Below are 25,118 nucleotides of genomic sequence, written 5' to 3'. Positions count from 1 at the left end.
AACTGTGAACTTCCAGATGTTCAAGCTGGTCTTAGAAAAGGCAGAGGAACCAGAGATCAAATTGCCAACATCCGTGGGATCATCAAAAAAGCAAAAGGGTTCCAGAAAAACATCTACCTCTGCTTTATTGACTATACCAAAGCCTTTGTGTGGATCACAATAAACAGTGAAAAATTCTTCAAGAGATGGGAATACCAAACTACCTTACCTGCCTCCTGAGAAATCTGTATGCAGGTCAAGAAGTGACAGTTAGAACTGAACATGGAACAACAGACTGGTTCCAAATAGGAAAAGGAGTATGTCAAGGCTGTATATTGTCACCCTGCTTATTTAACTTATATGCAGAGTACATCATGTGAAATGCTGGGCTGGATGAAGCACAAGCTGGAATCAAGATTGCCGGGAGAAATATCAATAACCTCAGATATGCAGATGACATCACCCTTATGACAGAAAGTGAAGAACTAAAGAGCCTCTTGATGAAAGTGAAAGAGGAGAGTGAATAAGTTGGCTTAAAACTCAACATTCAGAAAACTAAGATCATGGCATCCAGTCCCATAACTTCATGGCAAGTAGATGGGGAAACAGTGAGAGACTTTATTTTTGGGGGCTCCAAAATCACTGCAGATGGTGACTGCAGCCATGGAACTAAAAGACGCTTGCTCCTTGGAAGAAAAGTTATGATCAATCTAGATAGCGTATTAAAAAGCAGAGACATTACTTTGCCAACAATGGTCCATCTAGTCAAAGCTATGGCTTTTCCAGTAGTCATGTATGGGTGTGAGAGTTTGACTATACAGAAAGCTGAATGCAGAAGAATTGATGCTTTTGAATTGTGGTGTCGGAGAAGACTTTTGAGAGTCCCTTGGACTGCAAGGAGATCAAACTAGTAAATCCTAAAGGAAATCAGTCCTGAATATTCATTGGAAGGACTGATGCTGAAGCTGAAACTCCAACACTTTGGCCAGCTGATGCAAAGAACTGACTCATTGGAAAAGACCCTGATGCTGGGAAAGATTGAAGGCAGAAAGAGAAAGGAACGACAGAGGATGAGATTGTTGGATAGCATCACCGACTCTATAGACATGAGTTTGAGCAACCTCTGGGAGTTGGTGATGGACAGGGAGGCCTGACCTGCTGCAGTCAATGGGGTCACTGAGTCAGACACAACAGAGCGAATGAAATGTGAAGAATGCTTATGATTGATTCTTAGTGACATTCAGTTTTATTAATACTGTGTCATTAACATAATACATATAACATAATGATATATAATATATATTAATATTATATAATATATATGATTAATGCTGTATAATTAATACTAAACATATAAATATACATTAGCTGAATATATAATCACATATATACTCATATATATCTTCAGAGCATATTTTTACAACTGGACATTTGCACCTTTTGACCTATAGCACCATTTTTCTTTTCCCTCAACCCCTGGGCAACCACTATTCTCTGGGTCTATGAAGTAAACTCTATTTTTTTCTTTAAGATTTCACATATAAGTGATACGATATACTATTTTTCTTTCTGTCTGGCTTATTTCACTTTGTAGAATTCCCCTCAGCTTAATCCGTGTTGTTTATTTCATGCTATCCATATGATTTAGTTTTACCGTGTAGTTTTGCTCTGTTTTTCTATTGAATTTGTGAAAATGCAACATATCTGCTACAATTGCCACTGCCATGACCAGAATCCCTATTCTAAGGGCGTTTTTATTTAAGGAATAGTATACATTTTCCCTAAAGTGGTTAAAAGTAACCCATTTCTTTAAGATGAACTCTTCCTCTTTATTCATCTACAGACTAAAAAAAAATACTTTTACTCATTAAGCTCACTGAAATTCATTGTGTTTATTACATTCATTATTATACAGAGTGAAGTAAGACAGAAAGAAAAACACCAATACAGTATACTAACGCATATATATGGAATTTAGAAAGATGGTAATGACAACCCTGTATACGAGACCGCAAAAGAGACACATATGTATAGAACAGTCTTTTGGACTCTGTGGGAGAGGGAGGAGGGGATGATTTGGGAGAATGGCATTAAAACATGTATAATATCATATAAGAAACAAATCCCCAGTCCAGGTTCGATGGAGGATACAGGAAGCTTGGGGCTGGTGCACTGGGATGACCCAGAGGGATGGTATGGGGATGGAGGTGGGAGGGGGGTTCAGGATGGGGAACACGTGTACACCCATGGCGGATGCATGTTGATGTATGGCAAATCCAATACAATATTGTAAAGTAAAATAATAATAATAATTTAAAAAAATAAATAATAATAATTTTAAAAATAAATTAAAAAAAAGAAAGTAGGATGAGTTCACTATGAATAAAAGGAAATAATTATTTGCTTGTAAATAAATGGTTTGTCACCAAAAATAAATAAATAAAGTAACAAAGATTTGAATGGGGAGGGAGGAGGGAGGAGGGTTCAGGATGGGGAACACATGTATACCTGTGGCGGATTCATTTTGATATTTGGCAAATCTAATACAGTTATGTAAAGTTTAAAAATAAAATAAAATTTAAAAAAAAAAAAAAAAAAAAAAAAAAATAAAATTAGTTTTACAATAATTGCTTTGGACTACTTTCCTTGTGGCTCAGTGGGTAAAGAAACCACCTGCAATGCAGGAGATGCAGGAGACACAAGTTCAATCCCTGGGTCGGGAAGATTCTCTGCAGGAGGGTATGGCTGTCCACTCCAGTATTCTTGCCTGGAGAATCCCGTGGACAGAAGAACCTGGCAGGGTACAGTCCACAGGGTCACAAAGAGTCGGACTGAAGCAACTGGGCATGCTAGCACCGTTAAATGAGAAGCTACTGCTAGTCCCATATCTCCTCTAGATTTGACCAGAAAATTGCCACTTCCTTTTTACAGTCACCTAATTCTATTATATGTTGTGATTTATGAAACTAAGTGCTAATATTTTACAATGTGACTTGTTGCTATGAACATAAGTGATATGCGAACTAAAGCTCTTTAATAGTTTTTTGGCATTCTACAAGTGGGAAATGAAGCAAACAACAAGAAAACAATTCAATATTATAATTTCATTTCATTTTAATGCCTTTTGGTAAATGTGCTGGGTTTAAATTCCTTTGAGACAATGTTCTGGGTTTCATTTTCATTCATTCCAGGTTTGAACTTCACAAATGTATAAAAATTGATGATCTGAATTTGATTGAGATGCATTCTAAGATCCTTGGTTATCTGAAGATACATTTTCAATCAGCAAAATGGATTGACACTGTACTTAAGGATTTTAATAGCAAAGATTGAAATAAATAGATTCAATCATTTAAGAAATGATTAAACATCTCTTATTTCCTGCAACTAAGAATAATAATGAAGAGTTGGACAGTCCTCACTTTCACATGGCTTACAGTCCAGCTGCATAAAAATGGGCTTTTCTGTAAAACTAGTCTGTTAACTGTGTGACTACCAATGAGTTTTAATCTTTGGCTCTTGGCTTCTTTATTTATAAAATGAGGATAATAGCTATAATGCCTACATAGCAGCAGCATTTTAGAGAGAGAGAAAGGTCTGAAATACACAATGAATGTGAAAAAGCTTAGTGTATAAATTAAGATAGTGCAGTCATTCTCTTATGTGTTAAGATTCCTCATGCAGACTCTGGAAGTGGATGAAACCACTTTGAGTTACCACGTGTAGAGTTACCCAGCAGAGGAAGAAAATGCCTGGACTCAGTAAAATAAAAATATGAGGATCATCAGGACAAAGAAGCTATTGGAAACAACAGGATGACATGAAATCAATTTGTCTAAGAGAAGAGACAGAAATTAAGAGGATCAGGTCATGGGATATTCTAATATTTGGATGTCAGTGGAGAGCTGCCAGAGGTATTCAGAGTCTGTGAGGACACATTCCCATATAGTAATATAACCATTAAATACAACCATTGCCTACTTTTTTCATTAAGTGGCTTAGGTACAGAAAAAGTTTCTGTGACGTTCTTAATTCACTTAGAAACTGAAGGTAAAATTATCTGATAGAATTTACTATTTGGAAAGAAATTATCATGTGGAGTCACCAGTGAGGATTATAAAATAGCATTAATTCATATCACAAAACAAAAAACTGCATTTTCATATAACAGACACAATTTTTCTGAAACACCAGCCTAATTAATATACGGAGGTTCCACTTAAACATCTCTTGCTTGCCAGGAAGCCACTATACGAAGATTTTTGCTAAATTTAACCAACGGAAAATAATTTCCAGTGCGTAATTAAAGTATGCACCAATGTATTTTAAATTTATTTAATTTTTAACTGTTTTACTGAGGAATAATCTATACATGATAAATTTCAGGTTACATAAAAATTTGATGTGTTTTAATATGTTCATATACCCACGAAACTAACACATACTAAAGATAGTGACATACATGTTCTGTTAGTTCAGGATGGTGTAACAAAGTCCCATAGACTGAGTGGTTTGTAAATAACAGAATTTTATTTCTCAAAGTTCTGGAGGCTGGAAGTTCAAGATGAGAGTGCCAGCATGGTTGAGTTGGTGAGAGCCCTCTCCTGGGTTGCAGACTGACATCTTGTATCTCATACATGGTGGAAAGAGAGCAAGAGGGTTCTCTGGGGTCTCTTTTATAAGGACATAATTTTATTCATGAGGGCTCCCCTCACATGACCTAATTACTTTCCAAGGGCCTGCCTCCTAAACTGTCACACTGGGAGATTAGGGTTTCAACATATGAATTCTGAGGGGACACAGTCAGTCCATAATGTCCACCATCCCCCAAAGTTTCCTCATGCCCTTTTCTCATCCCTACCCCCTGCCATTCTCTGTGTACTCTTCCTGCTGCCAGCAATTTATGTACTTTCTGTCACTACAGACTAGTTTGAATTTCCAAGAATTTTATATATATAAAATCATACACGATATGCTCTTTCATTTTTTTTCTCGTTGCTTTCACTTAGATTCATTTCTGACATTCACCCATGTTTTGGTTATCAACAGTTTATTCCTTTCCATGCGTAGAATAGTATTCCATTGTATGGTTTCACCACAATCTATTTATTTATGTGTTGAAGAACTAGCATTAAGGTTGTTTCCCATTTGGGGATATTACAAAGTTGATATAAAAAATTGTGTCAAGTCTTCTTATGAACATAGGCTGTTATTTCTCCTGATTAAATACCTAAGAGAGGAATCATACAATAGGAGTATGCTGAATTTTTCCAGAGACAGCCAAACTGTTTTCCAAAGTGACTGTACCATTTTACATTCCCATCACTGTATGAGTATTACATTTTCTCCACATTCACTCCAAAACTTGTGAATCTTTTAAAATGTTAGTCATTCTAATAGATCTGTTATGGTATCTTCCTATGGTTATAATTTGCATTTTTGTAATGAGTAATGATATTTTTGGTCTTTTCATATGCTTATTTGCCATCTTACATCTTCTTTGGTGAATTTTCTATTAATCTTTGGCTCATTTTTAAATGGATTGTTTTTCTTATCACTGAGTTTTAAGAGTTTTGTATATATGTGTGTGTATATATATATACACACACATATATTTTCTAGTGGCTCAGCGATAAAGAATCTACCTGCAATGCAGGAGCTACAGGAGACACAGGTTCTATCCCTGGGTCGGGAAGATCCCCTGGAGAAGGGCATGGCAACCCACTCCAGTGTTCTTGCCTGGAGAATCCCCTGTACAGAGGAGCCTGGTGGGCTACAGTCCATGGGGTCACAAAGAGTCGGACACGACTGAAGCAACTTAGCATGTATGCGTGGAATACATATTTTCCAGAGAGTAGATCAGTTGATATGATAGGCTACCATAACAAAATACCACAAACTGATCGACTGAACAACAGAAATGTATTTTCTTACAGTTCTGGAGACTGCAAGTCCAAGATCGAGGAGACGGCAGGGTTATTTTCTCCTGAAGCCTCCTCTCTTGGATTGCAGATGGCTGCCTTCTTTCTGCATCCTCAAGGCCTTTTCTCTGTGCATGCACATCCCTGTTTCCTCCTATTCCTAAGGACACCAGTCATATTGTATTAAGGCCCCACACTCATGACCTCATTCCCCCTTAATTAATTTTTAAAGGCCCTAAATCCAAAAAGAGTCACATTGGGGGAGCAGGTGTTTGGGCTTCAATATATGAATTTTTAGGGGTCATGATTTAGCCCATAACACTAGGCCTTTATTAGATATATGCTTTGCAGTTATTTTTTTCAGCCTTTGGTTTTTCTTTAGATTATCTTAATGGTGTCTTTCAAAAAAAAGTTTTGAAAATTTGATGAGGCCTAATTTGTCAATTTCATTGGAAGGACTGATGCTGAAGCTGAAACTCCAATACTTTGGCCACCCCATGTGAAGAGTTGACACATTGGGAAAAACCCTGATGCTGGGAGGGATTGGGGGCAGGAGGAGAAGGGGACGACAGAGGATGAGATAGCTGGACGACATCACCAACTCGATGTACATGAGTTTGAGTGAACTCCAGGAGTTGGTGATGGACAGGGAGGCCTGGTGTGCTGCGATTCATGGGGTCACAAAGAGTCAGACACGACTGAGCAACTAAACTGAACTGAACTGAATTTATCAATCTTTAATTTTGTGAATTTTGCTGTCAGTGGCATATCTAAGAAATCTTTACCTAACTCAAAGTCACAGAGATTTTGTTCTATCCTTTATTCTAGAAGTTTTAGTCTGTTAGGTTAACTTTTGTATATGTTATAAAATATAGATAGAATTTTTTTTTTTTTTTTGCATATGGATAGCCAGTTATCCCAGCAGAGCAGCATTTGTGGAAAAGATGATTCTTTCTTCAATGAATTGCCTTCATCATTGTTGTTGAAAATCCATAATTTTGGTCTTCTGGAGTCTCTATTCTATCCCATTTATCAAGTTGATTATCTTTATACTAAACTTTCTTGAATACTGCAGCTTCACACTAAGGCTGAAATCAGGTACTGCTGATTTTCCAACTTTTTTTTTCCTTGTCATAGTTGTTTATTTTTTCCTAGATTCTTGCATTTTCACATACACTTCAGAATTAGCTTATAAATTTATCAATACAAAATGTTTTCTGGGATTTTGATTCAGATCACATTTAATCTACAGGTCAATTTTAAGAGATTTGGTGCTTTTTCTCTGTGAACACCATGAAACTCTTGAATTATCTAGGTCTTTAATTCAACAATGTTTGCTAGTTTTTTGTTTCATTCCTGATCTTAGAGGGGAAGGATTCAGTATTTCATCATCAAATACAGGCATATCTTGTTTTGTTACACTGCACTTCATTGCATTTTTTTACAAGTTGAAGGTTTGTGTCAAGCAAGTCTCTAGGTGTCATTTTTCCAAGCACATTTCTCACTTTGTGTTTTTGTAATATCAATAATTCTTGCAATTGCTATATCATATGATGATTTGTAAACAGTAATCTTTGATATTATTGTAATTGTTTGGGGATATTACAAACTGCACCCAACTAAGAATGGTGAACTTAACCCATAAATGTATGTGTTTTGACTACTGCAGTGCCCAGTCATTCCTCCAGCTCTCTCCCTCTGCTTGGGCCTCCCTGTTCTAAGACACAACAATACTGAAATTAGGCCAAGTAGTTACCCTACAGTGACCTGCAAGTGTTCAAGTAAAAGGAAGAATTACATGTCCCTCACTTTAAATCAAAAGCTAGAAATGATTATGCTTATTAAGGAAGGCTTGCCCAAAATCAAGATAAGTCAAACGCTAGGCCTCTTGCACCAAACAGTTAGCCAAGGTGTGAATCCAGACAGAAGGAAATTAAAAGTGCTACTCCAGTGAACACACAAATAATAAGAAATTGAAACAGCCTTACTGGTGATATGGAGAAAGTTTAAGTGGTCTGGATAGAAGATCAAAGCGCTCATAACATTCCCTTCCACCAAAGCCTGATTCAGAGTAGGGCCTTGCTATGCTATGCTATGCTAAGTCACTTCAGTCGTGCCTGACTCTGTGCGACCCCATGGACTGCAGCCTTCCAGGCTCCTCCGTCCATGGGATTTTCCAAGCAAGAGTACTGGAGTGGGGTGCCATTGCCTTTTCCGGAGTAGGGCCTTAACTCTCCCTCAATTCTATGAAGGCTTAGAGAGATGAGGAAGTTACAGAAAAGTATGAAGCTAGCAGAGGTTTGTTCATGAGCCTTAAGGAAAAAAGCTGTCTTCACAACATAAAACTACAAGTGAAGCAGCAAGTGCTGATATAGAAACTGCAGCAAGTTATTCAAAAGAGCTAGATAAAATAATTAACAAATGTAGCTACACTAAACAACAGATTTTCAATGTATATGAAACAGCCTTATGTTGGAAGAAGATGCCATCTAGGACTGTCACAGCTAGAGAGAAGTTAAAACCTGACTTCGAAGCGTCAAAGGACAGACTGACTCTCTTGTTAGCTGATGCAATTGGTGACTTCCTCACATCTTTGATCATGCTAATTTACTTTTTCTCTCTAGTTAAAAGGGCTCCCTCATGGCTCAAATAGTAAAGAATCTGCCTGCAATGCTAGAGAATTCCTGGGTTCAATTCCTGGGTCTGGAAGATCCCCTGGAGAAGGGAATGGCAACCCACTCCAGTATCCTTGCCTGGAGAATCCCATGGACAGAGGAGCCTGGGGGGCTATAGTCCATGGCATCGCAGAGAGTCAGACATGACTGAGCAACTAACACTTTCATTTTTCTGGTTAAAAGTTAATCAATTTCATTGATCTTCTCAAAGAATCATCTCTGAGGTTCATTTGTTTTCTCTATTGATATTCTGTTTCAATTTTATTGATTTCCACTCTGATCTTTATTATTTCCTTTTTCATGCTACTTTGGATCTTCTTTGATCTTCTTTCTCTAGTTTATTAAAATAGAAGCTGACAATGATTTAGGAACTTGCACACACACACCAAATATGGGCATCCAGTGCCCAAAATTTCCTGCTAAGTAGTGCCTGCTAAGTAGCATCTCACATTTTGATATGTTGCATTTTTATTTTTATTCATTTAAAAATATTTTATTTCTTTCTTTGGAGTCCTTCTTTGACCCATTGTATTTTGTTAGCGACATTACTTAGTCATACATGTTTGCATGTTTGCTAGTGATTCTTCTTCTTTAATAACTAATTTTATTATGCTCAAAAAATTTGTTTTGTGTGAGAGTTGAATCCTTTTACATTTAATTGACACATTTTTTAACCTAGTATATAGTTTTTCTTGGGAAACATTCTATGCACGCTTAAAATAATGTACTGTTTTTTGCTGTTTGATGAAGTTTTCTATAGATGTCAATTAGGTCAATGCGGTTGATAGTGTTATTCACATCTATATCATTTCCTGAGAGATGGATACTCAAAATCTACAGCTCTAATATTTGACTTTTAAATGTTTGCTTGATAGTCTGTATATTTTAGCCTTAACATTTCTTGTAATCTGGTGGGTTTGCTGGTGATGAATTCTTGAGCTAGTGTATGTCTGTAAAAGTCTTCATTTTTCTTTTGTTTTTGGAAGATACTTCCACTAGTTATTTGTCTAGCTTGATAAATTTTTTGTATTTTCTGATTACTAAAGAAAGATCTTCTGTTGATCTCCAGAGTTCTCTTTCTATGTAACTTGATCCTCTATGTTACTCTGTCTTATGAACTCTAAGAACTTGGTCTTCTGGGATCCTTAGACAATTCTCCTCAATAAGGGAGTCTACCAGGCTCTCCCAGGTTCCCTTTTTTGTGTCATGGACTAAAAACTCGAAACAATAAGCCAAGGGCAATAGAAGTGCTCACCTCATTTGTTTCCCGTTTCTCAAGACTACTGTCTTTCATTGTCTGATGCCAGGGTCTTTAAAAGCAACATTGCTTCTTGTATCTTCTTTTTGTTGTGGTTGCTGTTGTTGAGGACTTAATAGGAGACTATATCTGATACTTGTTGTTCCATCTTGTTATTCCCTTTTTAGTCCCAATACATATTTTTGTTCTTGGATTTCTTTCTTATTCCATTCATATTAAGAAGTAAGCTTTCACTACACACATTTGTAACATCAGTCAACCTTCTGACATTCTGTCAAAATATTTCAGACTAAAACCTGACTCACCAGATATTTGTCAATGAAATTCTATCACTTATGCAAGGAGGAAGTACCTTCCATTTTTTCAAATTAATTTACTTCTGCTGAGAATGTATGAGTTATTTGTGTGATTGTTATCCTTCAAGGATAAGATACAATTAAAAAAGAACATCAATGTAAATGGAACACATACAAAAAAGAAAAGGATGACAATGTCTTTGAATAAGTATTTGTAGTCCTGTATACAATAATTATCTACTTCAGAATTCAAACAGCTTTTCTTTAAGACTATTATTCATGAAAATTTCAAACTGTAGAGTGCTGAAAATTCTGTACCATAAGAAAAAAATGCATTTATCCCAAGAAGACTGATTCATTTGTGTATGTGTGTGAACTCCCTTAAACATGAGAGAGGTGGGGGGAGGTTTCATGTGTATTAATCTACTCTCTAGTCAATTTCAAAGTATCTATCATATATGTTAACTTTAGGAACATAAATCCTAAATATTAAGAACTTTAATTGTTAATAATATATTAGACTTTAACACCTTTACAATGAATACAAATTCAATGAGAGTCTATTTTTGGTAGCTATCTTAACATTGGATTTTTTTTCAGAAATTTTAGTCAAAAATAGGGCAGGCTGTACATTAATCAACACACACAAAAAAGTCTGTCTGGGATATAACATATGCTATATTACTTGCAGGACTAATACCTGTAATTTTCCCCTAGTGTCACTGTTATGAACACTGAAAGTAGTGAGAGAAGGACAGTGGAATTGTTTAACACCGTGTCTTGAGGACATCTGCCTCTTATATTATGTCTTTTCAGAAACAGATATACTAAAAATGTCCTATGTTGGGAAATGAAAAAATGCTATAAAGAAAGCTCAGGAGTGACCTCTGTTCTTTCTTCTATTTCTTTTCTGAAGTCTCTTACTGTTAGTAATTACTTTAACAACTTTGACCTTGTGTAGTAATTAAATCCATCTCTTTTCTCCATGACACAATACTAACTAAAGTTGTCCTACTCACAACTTTCAAGGTGTAACCCATTCATGACTCACTCTCTATTCAATGTTTAAAAAACAGTACAATAGCAGCTATATTAGATAGCTCCATTTTCAACATCCTTTTGAAAAAGAAAAATAAAAAGGCGATTCTAAATGGACTAAAAGTGGAAATAAGGCTCAAACTGGAGAGTTCTTTTCCCAGATAAAACTCTACACATAAGTTCCAAATTCCAAATTTTTCCAGTGTTCAGCTGAAATGGAAAAAGCAGGAAAGTGCAAGCCTCAAATTAAAATTGGATATCAGTTCCAAGAACAAAATTATAATGTTAAAATTTTTATGTTGCAAATACACATTGACCACACTAATGAGTCACCGTTCACCACATAGACAAGGAAAACCAAACTGAAATAACCAATAAGGGTTTGTCAAACTTTCTGATGAAATCTGTCTCAACTACTAATATCAGAGGACTCCCTGTGAAATGGACAATGGATACTCTGAAGACACCTGGAAAGTTGGGAAACCCAAGTTCCCACTCCCAGTTAGAATGTAGAAGGATGTGAAATACCATTACTCCCACTGAGAAAATAAGAAATTACTGCACACATATACATATTCAGAAAGATAGACAGATACAGACATAATGTAAAGCTTGAAATATTATCTGTATTGTCATATGTCAACTGGCAATTTTGTGATTATCACAGTAAAGAAGAAACTAAAAGCATATGAAAATGGGGAACATATCCACGCTCCTAAGTCTGTGTGGGTGCATGTACAAAGAATGTGGTGGGGTCTCTTGAAAGGAAGCTTATGGAATGGGGTCTCTCAAGTTTCTCCTGGGTGTTCCTGTGTGGAGAATCACTGCTTCTAGCTGACTGGACTCTTCCGCAGAAGTTAGCAATTCTGCTTTGGCAAAGTTACATTAATTAGTAGAAATCATTTAGTTTTATTATATACTTCAATGTAAAGGTAAACATTTTACTCCAGATATACATATTTTCTTTAAAGAGATGTGAACACAAAGAAATGTAGGACCTAAAAACACTAAACTCAGAGGAATGAGACATTGTGCATTTACAAGGGAACAGATGGAGGAAACTTCCATCCTCGAGACCCATGGCTGAAGCTGTGTTAGGAGGAGAGGACAGGAGAGACACATTTTTGGTAAAATGAAAATCTTGGCTTAGATGAGGAGAAGCCAGGCAAACTTCTGACAAATCTGTGGGTTAGTGTGTCAGGCTTCAATCTGGAAAAAGCTCAAACCCAAAGACACATTTCTCTGCTCATTGCTGTTGCTGTTGTTCAGTCGCTAAAGTCCGACTCTTTATGACCCCATGGATGCAGCATGCCAGGCTTCCCTGTCCTTCACCATCTCCCGGAGTTTGCTCAAACTCACGTCCCTTGAGTCAGTGATATCATTCAACCATGTCATCCTCGGTTGCCCCCTTCTCCTCCTGCCTTCAATCTTTCCCAGCATCAGGGTCTTTTTCAATGAGTTGGTTCTTCGCATCAGGTGGCCAAAGTATTGCATCTAGAAATTTTGCTGCATAATCAGAGGCTGGGAATGACTGGAAAGCCAAAAGATCAATCTGGTTTCAAAGTATCACAATTTTGATGTCCTGTCATCTCAGAGACTCTAGTCACATCTTCCCACTGTCACTGAGTCTCAGTAGTCTTCGGTCCTCAATTTCAGACCCCATTGTATGCAGTCTTATAACATCAAGACCTCAAAATTTCACAGCCTTTTGGTCTTGAAATCTCACAGTTTGAGACATGGAAATATGTCTATAAAATATCACTACACCATGGAAACCACTCCTAAAACTGTAAAATCTCTCAAGACTGCATAGCAATCTTAATAGACTTAAGACTACTCATATTTTCTATTTCTTCAAAGCATTTGCACAGGAAAGAAAACCACTGATAAAAAGACAATCTATTTAGTGGAAAAATATTTGCAAATGTTACAATTGATGAGAGGTTAACATCCAAAATATATGAACAACACATACAACTTAATATCAAAAAACAATCTGATTACAAAATAAGCTGAAGACCTGAATAGATATCTTTCCAACGAAGATGTACAGATAGCTAATAAGCATATGAAAAGATGCTCAGTGTCGATAATCATGCCAGCGTTTCCACTCCTGGGTATTTTTCTGACAAAAACAGTAATTAGAAAAGATACATGCACCCCAATGTTTATATCAGCATTATTTACAATAGTCAATATATGGAAGCAACCTATGTACCCATCACTAGATGAATAGGTGAAGACAGTGTGGTATATGTGCAATGGAATACTACTCAGACATAAAAGGAATGAAATTTTGCCATTTGCAACACACGGATGGGCCTGGAATGTATTATGCTTAGTGAAATAAGTGAGATAGAGAAAGACAAGTACTTAAAGTTATCACTTAAATGTGGAATCTGCATTCAAATGGATATATCTTCCTTTTCTCCTTTGCCTTTTGCTGCTCTTCTTTTCTCAGCTATTTGTAAGGCCTCCTCAAACCATTTTGCCTGTTGGCATTACTTTTTCTTGTGGATGGTCTTGATCACTGCCTCCTGTACAATGTCACAAATCTCTGTCCATAGTCCTTTAGGAACTCTGTCTATCAGATCTAATTCTATTTCTCACTTCCACTGTATAATCATAAGGGATATGATCAAGGTCATACCTGAATGGTCTAGTGGTTTTCCCTACTTTATTCAATTTAAGTCTGAATTTGGCAATAAAGAACTCCTGATGTGAGCCACAGTCAGCTCCTGGTCTTGTTTTTGCTGACTGATGAACTTCTCCATCTTCGGCTACAAAGAATATAATCAATCTGATTTCCATATTGACCATCTGGTGATGTCCATGTGTAGAGTCTTCTCTCGTGTTGTTTGAAGACGGTGTTTGCTACGACCAGTGCGCTCTCTTGGCAAAACTCTGTTAGCCTTTGAGAAAATTAGAGATACCAAGGGAACTTGGTATCTAAAAGGTATCTAAAAGGAATCTTTGCATTTCATGCAAAGATGGGCACAATAAAGGACAGAAATGGTATGGACCTAGCAGAAGCAGATGATATTAAGAAGAGGTGGCAAGAATACACGGAAGAACTATATTAAAAAGATCTTCATGACCCGAATAACCACGATGGTGTGATCACTCACCTAGAGCCAGACATGCTGGAATGCGAAGTCAAGTGGGCCTTAGGAAGCATCACTACAAACAAAGCTAGTGGAGGTGATGGAATTCGGGTTGAGCTATTTCAAATCCTAAAAGATGATGCTGTGAAAGTGCTACCTTCAATATGCCAGCAAATTTGGAAAACTCAGCAGTGGCCACAGGACTGGAAAAGGTCAGTTTTCATTCCAGGCACAAAGAAGGGCAATGCCAAAGAATGCTCAAACTATTGCACAATTGCACTCATCTCACACACTAGCAAAGTAATGCTTAAAATTCTCCAAGCCAGGCTTCAACAGTACATGAACAGTGAACTTCCAGATGTACAACCTGGATTTAGAAAAGGCAGAGGAACCAGAGATCAAATTGCCAACATCCATTGGATCATTGAAAAAGCAAGAGAGTTCCAGGAAAACATTTACTTTTGCTTTATTGACTATGCCAAAGCCTTTGACTGTGCAGATCACAACAAACTGTGGAAAATTCTTCAAGAGATGGGAATACAAGACCACTTGACCTGTCTCCTGAGAAATCTGTATGCAGGTCAAGAAGCAACAGCTAGAACTGGACACGGAACACAGACTGTTTCCAAATTGGGAAAGGAGTATGTCAAGGCTGTATATTGTCACCCTGCTTATTTAACTTATATGCAGAGTATATCATGCAAAATGCCAGGCTGGTTGAAGCACAAGCTGGAAGCAATATTGCCGGGAGAAATATCAATAACCTCAGAAATGCAGATGACTCCACCCTTATGGCAGAAAGCAAAGAACTAAAGAGCCTCTTGATGAAAGTGAAAGAGAGTGAAAAGTTGGTTTAAAACTCAACATTCTGAAGACTAAGATCCATGGCATCTGGTCCCACCACTTCATGGCAAATTGATGAGGAAACAATGAAAACAGTGAGAGACTTTATTTTCTTGGGCTCCAAAATCACTGCAGATGGTGACTGCAGCCATGAAATTAAAAGACATTTGCTCCTTGGAAGGAAAGTTATGACCAATCTAGACAGCATATTAAAAAGCAGAGACATTACTTTGCCAACAAAGGTCCATCTAGTCAAGGCTATGGTTTTTCCAGTAGTCACATATGGATGTGAGAGTTGGACTATAAAGAGAGCTGAATGCCAAAGAATCAATGCTTTTGAATTGTGGTGTTGGAGGAGACTTTTGATAGTCCCTTGGCCTGCAAGGAGATCCAACCAGTCCATCCTAAAGGAGATCAGTCCTAAATATTCATTGGAAGTACTGATGTTGAAGCTGAAACTCCAATATTTTTGGCCAGCTGATGCAAAGAACTGACTCGTTTGAAAAGACTCTGGTGCTAGCAAAGAATGAAGGCAGGAGGAGAAGGGGATGTGAGAGGATGAGATGGTTAGATGTCATCACTGACTCGATGCACATGAGTCTGAGTAAGTTCTGGGAGTTGGTGATGGACAGGGAAGCCTGGTGTGCTGCAGTCCATGAGGTTGCAGAGTCGGACACGAATAAGTATCCAAACGGAACTGATAAAAAATAAATAATTGAATATAAAAAACAGAAAGAAACTTGTAGTTATCCATCAGGAGGGGAAAATGGAGAGTGACAAGATATGGGTAGGAATTTAAGATGTACAAACTAATAAGCATAAAGCAAGCTACAAGGTTATATTGTACAGCACAAGGAAGATAGTCAATATTTTATAAAAATCTTAAAAAGATAATAATCTTTAAAAATTTTGAAGATTATCATTATGTTACATATCTGAAACTAATACTTTAAGTCAACTCACTTTCTCAGAATCTCAGAGTCTCACAGACTCCCAAGTCTCGCAGGCCCATGATCTAGCAGACTTAAGGTTATGAAGTTTTGAGGTCTAGGAGTATCATAATGCTTAGTTTCAGAGTCCTCTGAATTCACTCTCAAAATGTTATGTCACTCTCAAATGGTTACTGTTGTAACCAAATCCTGATACAATTAAATTTTAGTAACAAATCCCCTTGGCAGCATAAAAAATTGAGGACTGGACTGAAAAACAAAGTCTTGGACACCTGTTACTTAAATTCAAGCGTAATTAACACAATGGCAGGAATATCAATGAAACTGAATACAAGTCAACAGAATTCAAAATTCTTGTATGAAAGAAAAAAAGATTGTGAAATAATGAGCTTAAGATTCAAAAAGATTTCTTACAGAGGACAGAAAACACATTAATCATTAAAAAATGTTTTAAACTTATGCTTCTCAAAATATGCTGTGAAGGAACTGAGAAGTCAAGTTACAAAATGACAGAAAACATTTGCAAACATTTCTCTGACAAAGCATTCCTATTCAAATATACTCAGATATTTATATTAAGAAAAACAGACCAATAAAATGGGCAAGAGACAAAAGTAGATATACGAATGGCCAGTAAGTACATCATAAGATATTCAATGTAAGTCATCAGTAAAATAAAATCCAAACAATAATGTGATACCACTCTATAGCCATTAAAAACTGACAAAACAAAATGCTGACAAGAATTTAGAGTAAATGAAATTCTCACACACTGATGATAGAAGTTAAATGGTTCAGCCACTTTGGGAACTTTAACTTTCATAAAGTTATGCACACACACACACACACACACACACACATATATATGTACACACACCTACTCAATGACACAGCATTTCTATTCCTAGATATTTACTCAAGAAAAGTGAAAAAATGTGGCTATAAGAAGACTTTCCTGGTGGCTGAGATGGTGAAGAATCTGCCTGCAATGCAGGAGGACCCGGGTTCGATTCCTGGGTCAGGAAGATCCCCTGGAGAAGGAAGTGGCAACCCACTCCAGTATTCTTGGCTCGAAAATCTCATGGAAAGAAGAGCCTGGCAGGCTATAGTCCATGGGGTCGCAAAGAGTTGGACACAACTGAATGACTGACACACACATAAGAAGACATCAATATTTGTACAGCTATTTTAATTTTCCAAACAGGAAATCATCTAATGTTTATCAACATGTGAATTTCTAAACAAAACATGGAATATTTGTATAATACAATGTTCCTCAGCAATAAAAATAAATAGACTACTGGTACATATAGCAACATAAATAAATCTAAATATTATACTGAGGGTAATAAATCAGACACAGAAATGTAGGTACAATACTCTTCTGATTTCGAATTCTACAACTCCAAATTGGTGATAGTGGTTTTAGGGGTTTAGGGTTGACTGAAAAGGGGCATGAAAGAATTTTCTCTGGTAGTGAAAATGGTTTGTATCTTGACTGAGGTAGTGGTCACATGGTGTAAATATTTGTCAAAGCTCATTAAACTGATCACTTAAAATATATGCATTGTATTGTATGTGTATTCAATGAGTCGATTAAAAAAAAAAGAGGAACCACTTATGAAACCAGTGTATATATGAAAAATCTTTTAAAGATATTTACAATTTATAGTCTTAATGAAATATTAATTATAACTATCATTTACTGAATGTTTACTATTAGTCAAGAACTGGGGTAAGCATTTTAAATATACAATATAGTTCAAAATATCACAATAAAACTATAAAGTTATATTAGCTTGAAATTCCCAAATGTAATAATTTTTAGTCAGTTAGATGAAAAATCTCATGATTGTACCAATTTACATTCCCACTGACAGTGTAGGAGGATTCCCTTTTCTCTACACCATCTCCAGCATTTATTGTCTGTAGGTTTTTTGATTACTATTCTGACAAGTATGGGGTGACACCTCATTATGGTTTTGATTTGCATTTCTCTAATAATTAGTGATGTTGAACATCTTTTCATTATGGAGAACAGTATGGAAGTTCCTTTAAAAACTAAATATAGAACTGCCATATGATCTGGCAATCCCACTCCTGGGCATGTATTCTGAGAAAACCATAATTCAGAAGATACATGTATCCTGTACATGTAAACATGCAGCTCTGTTTACAATAGCCAAGGCATGGAAGCAACTTGATTGTCCATCAACAGAGGAGTAGATAAAGAAGATGTGATACATATACACAATGGAATATTGTTGTTGCTGTTTTAGTTGCTACACCATGGGCTGTAGCCCACCAGGCTCCTCTGTCCTTCGGATTTTCCAAGCAAGAATACTGGAGAGGGTTGACATTTCGTTTCCCAGGGAATCTTCCCAATGCAAGGGTCAAACCCTTCATCTCCTGCTTGGCAGGCAGATTCTTTAAATGCTGAGCAAGCTGGAAACCCCCAGTGGAATATTATTCAGTCATAAAAAATGAAGGAAATGATGCCACTTGCGGCAACATGGATGGACCTAGAGATTGTCACACTGAGCGAAGCAAGTCAGACAAAGACAAATATCACGTGATATTGTTTATATGTGGAATATAAAATACGGTATAAATGAATTTATTTACAAAACAGAAATAGAGTCACAGATGTAGAAAACAAATTTACGGTTACCAGGGGATTAAGGCGTAAGGGAGAGATAAATTATGAGATTGGGACTGACATATACACACTACTATATGGGATGACAAATAGATAACTAATTAGAACTTAGAACTAATTAGAGCACAGGGCTCTACTTAATACTCTGTAAGGACCTATATGGAAAAAAATCTAAAAAAGGAATGGATATATGTATATGTATAACTGATTCACTTTACTGTACACCAGAAACCAATACAACATAGTATGATAAATCAACTATATGCCAACAAAACTTATCAAAAAAATAATAAGACACACACAGAGAATTTTCCTTTGCCAAATACCCCATTCACAACAAATAAGTGTTTTTTGTTTCCTTTGTGGACTATCCTTTACATATACTGCCAGGTAGGTAGGTAATCCTTATGTTAACTAGTTTATATCCTGCAACCTTTATTTCACGAACTCGGTTACTGTCAGCAGAAACAGTCTAACCATATTTCTACTTTCTTGATATCCTAACACTCTGGCATCCACAGGTAGGTTGGTCAGCACGCCTGCATTACTGTACTGCCAAGGTTTCTTTCAAAACCAGACAATAAAGACAAATCAACAGATACCATCTCTGAGGAAAGAAACCGCCAGCAGAAGATTAACTCTTACGCTGTTGTCTCCTATTCTACAGCAAAGTGACTAAAATTAGTGTTGCATCAGTTTTCTTCCCTCTGTATCCAGTCTCCAATCCATTCTTCCCGAAAGCAGAGGTAGTGTTGTCTTTCAAGTCCTACAGAGTTTTAAAAAGACTTTGTCCGTTCCTTACATTACATTAAGACACCTGAAAACATTTGAATTTTAGATCACACATGTAGCTCTGAGATGTTATCAAATGCCATTGTGCATTTTCTTGGTCCCACTACAGTGAATGCTATATTTAAAAGGTGACTTTTCATCATGAATATCCCATATGAAATGCTATTGTCTTTTTTCCTTCCTGTTTAAGTGTTTCCTCAATCACATTGTGAACAAAATTGGAGCCATCATATTCGTACAGCAATGAAGTAATAGCTTGACTACTTAAACAACCTCAACAAAACCTGCCTTTCGGCACACTTACAGAATCTCAAGCCCGTTCATCCTCATTTTTTACTGTGTTGACTTACATTTCACATCCATGTGGCTTCATAATGAGAAGGTTAGAAATGATATAATTCTTATTGATAAGAAAGAAATCTGAAGTCAATCAAAGAAAATGTTATTTTAAAAAATTCATGGTGCAGTCTCTACTATAGAAAATAAAGGATAAAATTATACTACATTTTGATGGGTGCTTAACAAAATATGTTCATAATAACATAACCATATTTGAAAAACAAGACTGGAGTTAAAGTAAGTTGTAATTTTACATGGGCAATAAAATGGAAAATCTCTCCCTTGATTAAATAGAGCTGAAGTGTTCAGTACAAATGAAATTTATTAAAGGAATCTGAACAAAAATTGGCAAGCTTGAATTTTGCATTGGGATGTTACAAACAGTATATTCTAAGATAGCATTTTACTAATAATATGTAAAGCTACAAACCTGAATATATTTTAAAAGGACGTTTGCAAAATTATGTCTAAATGCTAATTTCATCTGAGAAACATAATGGATTGATAAGACATTTTATTCCTACAATCTCTTCCAAATAGCATTAAAAATTCAGTGTTATCTCACAGAAGATATCTCAAATGAGATTGCATATCTATCTCCAAAATAAGATAATACATTAAAAATTTGCCAGTTATATTTTTTATCAAAACAATGTATGATACATATTTATATCCTTCTATTTTGGGAATGAAGAATGGGGTCTGTAATTTCATTTATATCCATATACTTTGTGTTTTCTTTAATAGCTTTAAAAAGTCCAAACAGTTTGTTGTTTGTTATGTTTCCATAATAAAGGTAAATAGTTCTCAAGTATAGTATTCCATTTTTACTTCATGTCCTCAAGGTTAGGGTTTCTGCAACAATTTCTCTATTCATTTCATCATGGACATCTTATAATCCAATATCAAAATACATGGTTAATATATGAATATGAGATATTCAGAGCAGAAAATGAAGGTATCTACCCAATATCCATTTAACTTTTTTTTCCTTTCTAACATAACTGCAGTTGTGTTCAGGACATCAATATATCTAAAGAAAATAATTTAATCGCTCGGTTTCAACTGCATTTAAGGATGGTCATGTGTTATATTTCCAGATGAGTTGTTGGAGATTTTTTTTTAATAAATAAATGTCACCACCAGCAATATGGATATAATGAGTAGATATCTTGAGAGCATGAGAAAAATACTGTGTAAGAACAGCAGATCTGGAAATCGAAAGGCAAATGAATTTTTGATGGCATACTTGAACTGATGTACCAAACCTGAATTACGTATTTCCTAATTTCATGCTATGAAGCAGGTAACCTAAATAAGACATGGTTAAGCTACTCTTTTGGTGCTTTTATTATGTGCCCTGGACACCATTGTGATATTGTGTTTTTATTAACTAGGTTAATATTTTTTTATTAACTAGGTAGGAACTGTAATTCTTCCTTAAAATCTACCAGTCCCTACCTTTTCAATCACTTCACTGATGTCTCTACCTTGAGACTCAGCCTTGTCTGATTTCTGAGCCAAAAGCAAATAGAACAGTGAGTATATTAGGTATTTTAGCACCACGGTCTAGAAGGCCTTGCAATAAATCTTGCTGCCAAGAGATCAGGACTTGGCGCTTGAGCATTCTTATACCCTGAAATAATGGCTTAATCTTAGGAATTGGTTTTCTTTCCCTAGTGTTGTAGTTTTCTCTAGGACTGGCAGGAAGCTTAAGTCTCAATTTTATTTGTGTAAGAACCTGATATTCTTCCTAATCCTTGTCAGTATCCTTCTAGAAGAATGTTGCTGGTTAAATGCAAAGGTTTCAGGCCATGCAGATGTCTTATTTTGGGTTAAATTGTGTAGTCATTCATTTGCTCTAAGCCCCAATGGAGCTTCATGCTTGAAATCTCTTCCATTATGACTGATCCAGGAAAGCAGAGATGACCCAAGAATTTATCATGTAATTTGGATTCAGAATTTCTTTTAAAATTAAAAATTTGCACTTGTGGTTTGAAGCTGGAAAGTCCACCAGATTTACCAGTCATTTAAGTAAGGCTTGACCTGAAAATAACAGAAAGTGACAGCTTTTCCTTTGCTTTTGGGCTTTAAAAATCTTGAAACTTTCAAGAATTGATGAGAGGGGCAGAGATTTACTTCTCTGTGAATCATTCATGTGTAAAAGCATTTTATTTTATACCAAAAAAATTCCTGAAAAACTCAGAAGATCCGTATCGCTCTGTAAAGTTCAGTAGGCTCTCTACTCACCATTATCAAAAGGGAAACACAGGACTAAGATATTTAACTTTTAACTAGCCACATTTTGGTGGTTAAAATGTTGACAAAAGGTAATCAATGCTTTGTACAGGTTAATAAAAGCTGCATGAATGGGATGTATGTGTGCACGCACACACATATATATATACACACACATATATATTCAATTTCGGTGATAGTCATTGAGTAAATGACATTTACATTTTAAACTTCTATACAGTTATATTAGTGAGAATAAGAACACTGTACTTACAGGCCATTTTGAAGAAGTGTATGGGTTATCTCTGTTATGACATTCAACAGATTTATGTCTTTTCCACAAAATAAAATAATTTACAAAAGAGAAAGACCTTCAAATTATTACAGTTGTAAACACTATGAATTTTACACACATCACCTAGTCCAGATAAAAATGTGTAACTCCTATTGTACATACCAATTCTGCTTTACTTCCATGTCCAACTGCATGGTGTTACTCATTGAGCTTTGTATAAGAAACTAACTGATGAATCTATTTTGAACTTCAGAGTCAAATCATTCTATCTTTTGAAGGACTGACACATTTACCAGAAAATATGAGTGCTATTGCTTTTTGTATTTTTAATTTTTGGAGCCTGAATGCCAGAAACCACAGAACTAAATTTAAGTGCTTAGTTATGGTAACCATCTGATCCCTTTTCCAAGTACTTTTATCTCCCTTCATCGTAACCAAAGTGTACACATATAATAAAGTCTATCTTCTTTATCTTAAAAATTGTTACCAATTGTTTTTAAAAATTAAGCCATTTTAATTTTGTGAGGGAAATAAGGGGAGAATCATATAAATATGTGGAGAAGGGAAAAAGCTACCCACTCCAGTATTCTGGCTTAGAGAATACCATGGACTGTATAGTCCATAGGGTTGCAAAGAGTTGGACATGACTGAACGACTTTCACTTCACTTTCGTATGAAAATGTGTGAAGATATAGTCAAATAGTTGAAATGTGAAAATTGAAATAATTTGAATTAGCATGAATATTGATAAAATAGCTGGAATGTGAATATTGAAATAATAAAAGTCATGTAACTAGTTTGATTACTATTTAAAATGGGTTGGTTAGGTTTACATTGTTTATAAACAGCCTGAAGAGTTGAATCTTTCAAGTCAATTAGCCTTTAACACTATTTCAACTGTATCAGAAGCAGTGAGAAATTACAGAGGAAAAATATAGCATAATTCTCGATGACTGACTCTATTCCAGCAGTTTTGCAATTTAATTTTGAAATGCTGCTGCTGCTAAGTCACTTCAGTCGTGTCCGACTCTGTGTGACTCCAGAGACGGCAGGCCACCAGGCTCCCCCGTCCCTGGGATTCTCCAGGAAAGAACACTGGAGTGGGTTGCCGTTTCCTTCTCCAATTTTGAAATGCAAGTGACACCAAAAGATGAAATCACCAAATTTTAGCCATAAATATATGAGAAATAATCATTCACCACAATGATACAGAAAAGTTTATGTAATTATTTTATGTTATAAAAATAAAACTTAGGCAAAAGGGCATAAAGAAATTGGCATTATTATTACTGCTATCATTTGGACATAATTGAGAACAAATATAAGATGAATGAAAAGTTTTTAGAACATGTTATCTAGGAAAGTTTTTAAACTTTGTTTTATTTTCAAGAAGTGTCAAAATGGCTGTCTCCAGGTCATCATGCAATAAACTTGGTAAGAACCAAAATATGATCACATAAATATTGTGTGAATTTGCCAGCTTTATACTGAGGATTTCCTGTTATCTCCTCCCCTTGGTGAAATTTCAGTATAATCCATAATAATATATCTAACTATAAAATGATATATTTATGTAATATGTATATATAAAATATGTACACATACACTCAATACTCATGGCTCAATACTCATGGAATACTAGGGATAGTAGAAGTGTTCTTAAGATACATTACTATATGTAAAATAGAGGAGAAAAAAAAAAATGTAAGTTTCCATGTTACTCTTTCCATACATCTCACCCTCTTCTCCCCTCTCTCCATGTCCATAAGTCTATTCTCTGTTTCTCCATTGTTGCCCTGAAAATAATTCTCCAGTACCATTTTTCTAGATTCTGTATATATGTGTTAGAATATAGTATTTATCTTTCTCTTTCTGACTCACTTAATTCTGTATAATAGGTTCTAGGTTCATCCACCTTATTAGAACTGACTCAAATGCATTCCATATTATGACTGAGTAATATTCCATTGTGTGTATGTACCACAACTTCTTTATCCATTCATCTGTTGATGGACATCTAGGTGGCTTCCATGTTCTAGCTATTGTAAATAGTGCTGCAATGAAAAATGGAATACATGGGTCTCTTTCAATTTTGGTTTCCTCATGGTGTATGCCTAGGAGTGGGATTGCTGGTTCATATGGTGGTTTTATTCCTAGTTTTTTAAGGAATCTCCATATCATATTCTATAGTGGCTATATCAATTTACATCCCCACCAATAGTTCAAGAGTGTTCCCTTTTCTCCACACCCTCTCCAGCATTTATTGTTTGTAGACTTCTTGATGAGGGCCATTCTGACCGGTGTGAGTTGATATCTCATTGTAGTTTTGAGGTGGCTCAGATGGTAAAGCGTCTGTCTACAATGCGGGAGACCTGTGTTCGATCCCTGGGTTGGGAAGAATCCCTGGAGAAGGAAACGGCAACCCACTCCAGTACTCCTGCCTAGAAAATCCCACGGACGGAGGAGCCTGGTGTCCATGGGGTCGCAAAGAGTCGGACACGACTGAGCAACTTCACTTTCACTTTCAATAATGAGCGATGTTGAGCATCTTTTCACGTGTCTGTTAGCCATCTGTACGTTTTCTTTGGAGAAATGTCTGTTTAGGTCTTTTCCCCATTTTTTGATTGGGTTATTTGTTTTTCTGGTATTGAGCTGTATGAGCTGCTTATGTATTTTAGAAATTAATCCTTTGTCAGTTGTTTCAATTGCTATTATTTTCTTTCATTCTGAG

At 36.0% G+C, this 25,118-nt stretch overlaps 1 long non-coding RNA gene across 4 annotated transcripts in view; it reads right to left on the bottom strand.

Moving 5' to 3' along the window:
* Positions 1–25,118, bottom strand: part of LOC123329445 — a 120,218-nt gene that overhangs the window by 24,465 nt on the left and 70,635 nt on the right. The window contains exon 5 of one of the 4 annotated variants that reach the window (XR_006544867.1): positions 10,190–11,377. The exons of 1 other annotated variant lie outside the window; for it this stretch is intronic. This is a non-coding gene — a long non-coding RNA (uncharacterized LOC123329445). Of the gene's footprint in view, positions 1–10,189; positions 11,378–18,670; positions 19,541–25,118 lie in introns of those variants that run through there. 2 more of the 4 variants (XR_006544873.1, XR_006544869.1) reach the window with 2 other exon arrangements.

This window comes from Bubalus bubalis, chromosome 15, assembly GCF_019923935.1.
Source record: "Bubalus bubalis isolate 160015118507 breed Murrah chromosome 15, NDDB_SH_1, whole genome shotgun sequence".
In the NCBI taxonomy this organism is placed as follows: domain Eukaryota; kingdom Metazoa; phylum Chordata; class Mammalia; order Artiodactyla; family Bovidae; genus Bubalus; species Bubalus bubalis.
Note: the sequence above shows the minus strand (reverse complement) of the source record. Positions and strands in the feature narration are given on the sequence as shown.